At 40.6% G+C, this 6710-nt stretch overlaps 1 pseudogene; it reads left to right on the plus strand.

Annotated features, from left to right (window-relative positions):
• The first annotated feature begins 5122 nt into the window (after positions 1 to 5122).
• Positions 5123 to 5942, plus strand: LOC133256593 (ribonuclease H2 subunit B-like; annotated as a pseudogene).
• Positions 5943 to 6710: the final 768 nt, after the last annotated feature.

A 6710-nucleotide genomic window follows, 5' to 3' on the forward strand; every position in this document is an offset into this window, starting at 1 on the left:
ATCTGCCTCTAGAGAAACCTATGTACGGGTCAGGAAGCAGCAGTTAGAAATGGACATGGAACAACAGACTGGTTCCAAATAGGAAAAGGAGTACATCAAGGCTGTATATTGTCACCCTGCTTATTTAACTTCTATGCAGAGTACATCATGAGAAATGCTGGGCTGGAAGAAGCACAAGCTGGAATCAAGATTGCCGGGAGAAATATCAATAACCTCAGATATGTAGATGATACCACCCTTATGGCAGAAAGTGAAGAGGAACTAAAAAGCCTCTTGAGGAAAGTGAAGGAGGAGAGTGAAAAACTTGGCTTAAAGCTCCACATTCAGAAAACGAAGATCATGGCATCTGGTCCCATCACTTTATGGGAAATAGATGGGGAAACAGTGGAAACAGTGTCAGACTTTATTTTTTGGGCTCCAAAATCACTGCAGATGGTGACTGCAGCCATGAAATTAAAAGACGCTTACTCCTTGGAAGGAAAGTTATGACCAACCTAGATAGCATATTCAAAAGCAGAGACATTACTTTGCTAACAAAGGTTCCTCTAGTCAAGGCTATAGTTTTTCCAGTAGTCATACATGGATGTGAGAGTTGAACTATAAAGAAAGCCGAGTGCCAAACAATTGATGCTTTTGAACTGTGGTGTTGGAGAAGACTCTTGAGAGTCCCTTGGACTTCAAGGAGATCCAACCAGTCCATTCTGAAGGAGATCAGATCTGGCTGTTCTTTGGAAGGAATGATGCTAAAGCTGAAACTCTAGTACTCTGGCCACCTCATGCGAAGACTTGACTCATTGGAGAAGACTCTGATGCTGGGAAGGATTGGGGGCAGGAGGAAAAGGGGAGGACAGAGGATGAGATGGCTGGATGGCATCACCGACTCAATGGACGTGAGTTTGAGTGAACTCCAGGAGATGGTGATGGACTGGGAGGCCTGGCATGCTGAGATTCATGGGGTCGCAAAGAGGCAGACACGACTGAGAGACTGAACTGTACTGATTATCAGTCAGTCAATTAGTTCAGTCACTCAGTCCTGTCTGACTCTTTGGGGGCCCATGAACCGCAGTATGCCAGGCCTCCCTGTCCATCACCGTATGCCAGAGCCTACCCAAATGTATGTCCATGGAGTCTGTGATGCCATCCAACCATCTCATCCTCTGTCATTCCCTTCTCCTCATGCCCTCAATCTTTCACAACATCAGGGTCTTTGCAAATGAGTCAGCTCTTCACATCAGGTGGCCAAAGTATTGGAATTTCAGCTTCAACATCAGTCCTACCAATGAACTCGCAGGACTGATCTCCTTTAGAATGGACTGGTTGGATCTCCTTGCAGTCCAAGGGACTCTCAAGAGTCTTCTCCAACACCTAGTCAAAGCATCAGTTCTTTGGCACTCAGCTTTCTTTATAGTCCTACTCTCACATCCATACATGACTACTGGAAAAACCGTAGACTTGACTAGATGGATCTTTGTTAACAAAGTAATGTTTCTGCTTTTTAATATGCTGTCTAGATTGGTCATAACTTTCCTTCCATGGAGTGTCTTTTAATTTCATGGCTGCAGTCACCATCTGCAGTGATTTTGGAGCCCCCCAAAAATAAAGTCAGCCACTGTTTCCCCATCTATTTGCCATGAAGTGATGGGACTTGATGCCATGATCTTAGTTTTCTGAATGTTGAGCTTTAAGTCAACTTGTTACTCTCCTCTTTCACTTTCATCAACAGGCTCTTTAGTTCTTCTTTATGTTCTGCCATAAGGGTGGTGTCATCTGCATATCTGAGGTTATTGATATTTCTTCCAGCAATCTTGATTCTAGCTTGTGCTTCCTCCAATCCAACGTTTCTCTTGATATATTCTGCTTATAAGTTAAACAAGCAAGCTGATAATATACAGCCTTGATGTACTTCTTTCCCTATTTGGAACCAGTCTGTTGTTCATGTCCAGTCCTAACTGTGGCTTCCTGACCTGCATACAGGTTTCTCAAGAGTCATGTCAGGTGGTCTAGTGTTCCTATCTCTTTAAGAATTTTCCACAGTTTATTGTGATCCACACAGTCAAAGGTTTTGTCATAGTCAATAAAACAGAAATAGATGTTTTTCTGGAACTCTCTTGCTTTTTCCATGATCCAGCAGATGTTGACAATTTGATCTCTACATTTTGTTTCTCTGCCTTTTCTAAAACCAACCTGAACATCTGGAAGTTCACAGTTCACGTATTGCTGAAGCCTGGCTTGGAGAATTTTGAGCATTAATTTACTAGCGTGTGAGATGAGTGTAATTGTGTGGTAGTTTGAGCATTCTTTGGCATTGCCTTTCTTTGGGATTGGAATGAAAACTGACCTTTTCCAGTCCTGTGGCCACTGCTGAATATCCAACATCAGATCAGATCAGATCAGTCGCTCAGTCGTGTCCGAGACTTTGCGACCCCATGAATCGCAGCATGCCAGGCCTCTCTGTCCATCACCAACTCCCAGAGTTCCCCCAGACTCACTTCCATCGAGTCAGTGATACCATCCAGCCATCTTATCCTCTGTCGTCCCCTTCTCCTCCTGCCCCCAATCGCTCCCAGCATCAGAGTTTTTTCCAATGAGTCAACTCTTCGCATGAGGTGGCCAAAGTACTGGAGTTTCAGCTTTAGCATCATTTCTTCCAAAGAAAGTCCAGGGCTGATCTCCTTCAGAATGGACTGGTTGGATCTCCTTGCAGTCCAAGGGACTCTCAAGAGTCTTCTCCAACACCACAGTTCAAAAGCATCAATTCTTCGGCACTCAGCCTTCTTCACAGTCCAACTCTCACATCCATACATGACCACAGGAAAAACCATAGCCTTGACTAGAGGAACCTTTGTTGGCAAAGTAATGTCTCTGCTTTTGAATATGCTATCTAGGTTGATCATAACTTTCCTTCCAAGGAGTAAGCGTCTTCTAATTTCATGGCTGCAGTCACCATCTGCAGTGATTTTGGAGCCCAGAAAAATAAAGTCTGACATTGTTTCCACTGTTTCCCCATCTATTTCCCACGAAGTGGTGGGACCGGATGCCATGATCTTCGTTTTCTGAATGTTGAGGTTTAAGCCAACTTTTTCACTCTCCATTTTCACCTTCATCAAGAGGCTTTTTAGTTCCTCTTCCCTTTCTGCCATAAGGGTGGTGTCATCTGCATAGCTGAGGTTATTGATATTTCTCCTGGCAATCTTGATTCCAGCTTGTGTTTCTTCCAGTCCAGCATTTCTCATGATGTACTCTGCATATAAGTTAAATAAACAGGGTGACAATATACAGCCTTGATGTACTCCTTTTCCTATTTGGAACCAGTCTGTTGTTCCATGTCCAGTTCTAACTGTTGCTTCCTGACCTGCATACAGGTTTCTCAAGAGGCAGATCAGGTGGTCTGGTATTCCCATCTCTTTGAGAATTTTCCACAGTTTATTGTGATCCACACAGTCAAAGGCTTTGGCATAATCAAGAAAGCAGAAATAGATGGTTTTCTGGAACTCTCTTGCTTTTTCTATGATCCAGCGGATGTTGGCAATTTGATCTCTCGTTCTTCTGCCTTTTCTAAAACCAGCTTGAACATCAGGAAGTTCACGGTTCACATATTGCTGAATCCTGGCTTGGAGAATTTTGAGCATTACTTTACTAGCGTGTTAGATGAGTGCAACTGTGTGGTAGTTTGAGCATTCTTTGAATGTCCAACATAGTATGATATAAAGAATTATCTAAAATATACCATACTTTTTGAGAATAAAAAGATGGGCAAAGACATATTGACACATGTACATAATAAAGATAAAGACACAGTGGTCAGATCTAAATATTAAACAAGGGAATTCTGCTCAAAGTTTTAAATAATGGATTTTTTTAACACTAAAATGTATTATTTACAATGAACATGTCAATGATCATCTTTTTGTTCACTTTTTTATAAAATAATAAGAGCATTGATTAAAAATGGAGGAAACCACACTTACAGGAAACATAAATCTAAATATTTTAAGAGGAAATTTTAGAGAAGGCTGTATTGCTAAAATGAACACACTAACCAAACTACAGATTCAATGTAGTCTCTATCCAAATTCCAATGGCATTTTTTACAGAAATAGGAAAAAAATCCTAAAATTATTATAGAATTACAAAAACTCCAAATAGTCCAAACAATCTTAAGAAAGAATCACAAAGCTGGAGGTATCACACTTAACTTCAAAATATGTCAACATTACAAAGTTGCAGTAGTTAAAGCTGTAGCATTCTTGCTCAAAGATATACAGTCCAATACAATAGAGAACCCAGAAATAAACCCATGTGTATAAAGACTTCCTGTAGTTATGATGCGTTCATCTCCTGGCAAACTCATTGTAAGTTGAAAATATTCTAAATTAAACATGCAATTCTTGCAGCTAACCTACCAATCAGGATCAGCGTAACTTAGCTTACCTTAAACATGCTCAGAATACTTAGATTATATTTGGGCAAAGTCATCTAACACAAAGATTATTTTATAATAAAGTATCTAATGTCTTGTAAATAATTCATTAAAACTGTACTGATAGTGACAAACAATGATTATATGGGTACAGAACAGTTGTAAGTGTTTAGATTATTTCCCCTTGCAACTGCTTAGCTCCCTAGTTGCTGTGGCTTGCTGTCACTGTACTGAATATCTCTATCCTTGGGAAAAATCAAAATTCAAAGTACATTTTCTATTGAATGTATATTACTTTCCCTTCGTTGTTAAGTTGAAGAATTGTAAGTTGAACCACTGTAAATCAGTGGTTGTCTGTACGGCCAAGTGATCCTTACTAAGGGTGCCAGAAATATACAATGGTGAAAGAAGTCTGTTCAATGAAGTGTTGGGAAACTTTATTTACATACCTACACAAAGAATAAAATTGTATCTTTTTATTACATCATTCAAAAAAGTAAAAATCTAGTGGGCCGACGGCCTGGGCCTGGCGCTCAATTTAAACACTGAAAGCCTGGCCGCTGTGGACTCCGGAAATGAAACGACATTCGCCTGGCAGGCCGTGCTGCTGGCAGCGCCGCGCGCCGCGCTTCCCGACCCTTCTGCCTGCACTTGCCAACCGCGCTCCGAGGACTGAGGGCCGCCGAGAGACAGACGAGCGGCATGGTGGGCGGCGCGGACGTCGGGGACGGGGCTCGTGCCTGGCAGCACGTGTTCCTGCTCCTGGAATATTTAAAGGATGCGTCAAAGAAGATGAAAAGTGGGCTTGTGTTTATAAAACTGGCTAACCCACGTTCAGGGGAAGGAGCCATTTACCTGTTGAATATGTGTCTACCGCAGCTGTTTGAAATAAAAATTTTCAAGGAAAAAAAATTATTGGTTTATAAATGAATCAGTTCAAGCAAGAGGTCTTCTTCACTTTGCCACACCTATGGACTCTCTGTTTCTACTTCTCCACTACCTTATAATGGCCAGTAAAGAGGGGAAGTTTCAGCCCCTGGATCAAGTTGTGATGGATGACGTGTTCCCGGATTGCAACTTGTTGCTGAAACTTCCTGAACTTGAGAAGTTATAGACACGTGACAGAGGAGAAAGAAATAGACAAGAAGAAATACTACAAGAACAGCAAAGATAAGACATTAAAATGATTAGGAAAAAAAAAGTTAATGAGAAAATGGCAGCATTAAAAACCAATAAGGTAAATGTCAGTGCCAGGGTACAGTCTATTGCGTTTTTCTCTAGTGACCAGGTTTCCAGTGACAAGGACGAGTATTATGTCCATTATGCCCATGGTCTGATATCTGATCCATCCCTAAACAATAAAGTGATAACTTATCTAAATATTTAAAGCTTCCAGAACCTCCAGCTTCAGTGCCAAACCCTCCATAGAAGAAAACAAAGTTATCAGATAAGCCTGTAGAAGCGAAAGAAGATTACACTGTTTAATTGTAAAGATTTCAGGACTGTGAAGAAAAATAGTAAATTGACCACGACTCAGAAGGCTTTTGGAGAAGGAAATGGGAACCCACTCCAGTGTTTTTCCCTGGAGAATCCCAGGGACAGAGAGCCTAGTGGGCTGCCATCTATGGGGTCGCACAGAGTCGGACACGACTGAAGCGACTTAGCAGCAGCAGCAGCAGAAGGCTTTGGCTAAAGTTAACAAGTGTGGAATGAAAAGTATTGATTCCTTTTTTGGTGCAAAACATGTTAAAAAAAAAAAGGGAATGATTTGGACCTTTGAAAGTGAAATTGAGCGAAAATATCTGCTTTCTTCATGTCCCACTTTCATCCTTGCCACCCTACTTCCGAACCCATAATTATCACTTTTTGAAAAAAGGTAGGATGAGAGCAATTTTCAGATTCACTGGAACATTTCTTTGGGTTTGAATTTTGTGTTCCCTGAACAACATATGGGAAAGTAATTGTGAAACATCATGGCTTATAGCCTTTGGAGTTTTTTATTTGACATCACGAAAAATAATCAAGTGAATAGAATTAACTTTTAGCATCAGAAATTCCTCAATAAACTGACATAACCAAAAAAAGAAAAAAAAGTAAAAATCAACTCAACAGAGGATTAAAAGCATCAACTTAAGGTTTGAAGCTATAAAATTCAGAGAAGAGAAGTACAGAAAACTTCAGGACATTGATCTTGGCAATATTTATTTTTGGATTTGACATTCAAAGCACAGGCAACAAAAGCAAAAATAGATAAGTAAAATTCCATCAAATTAAAAAGCTTTTTCACACA

This window comes from Bos javanicus, chromosome 11 (genome assembly GCF_032452875.1).
Source record: "Bos javanicus breed banteng chromosome 11, ARS-OSU_banteng_1.0, whole genome shotgun sequence".
NCBI lineage: Eukaryota > Metazoa > Chordata > Mammalia > Artiodactyla > Bovidae > Bos > Bos javanicus.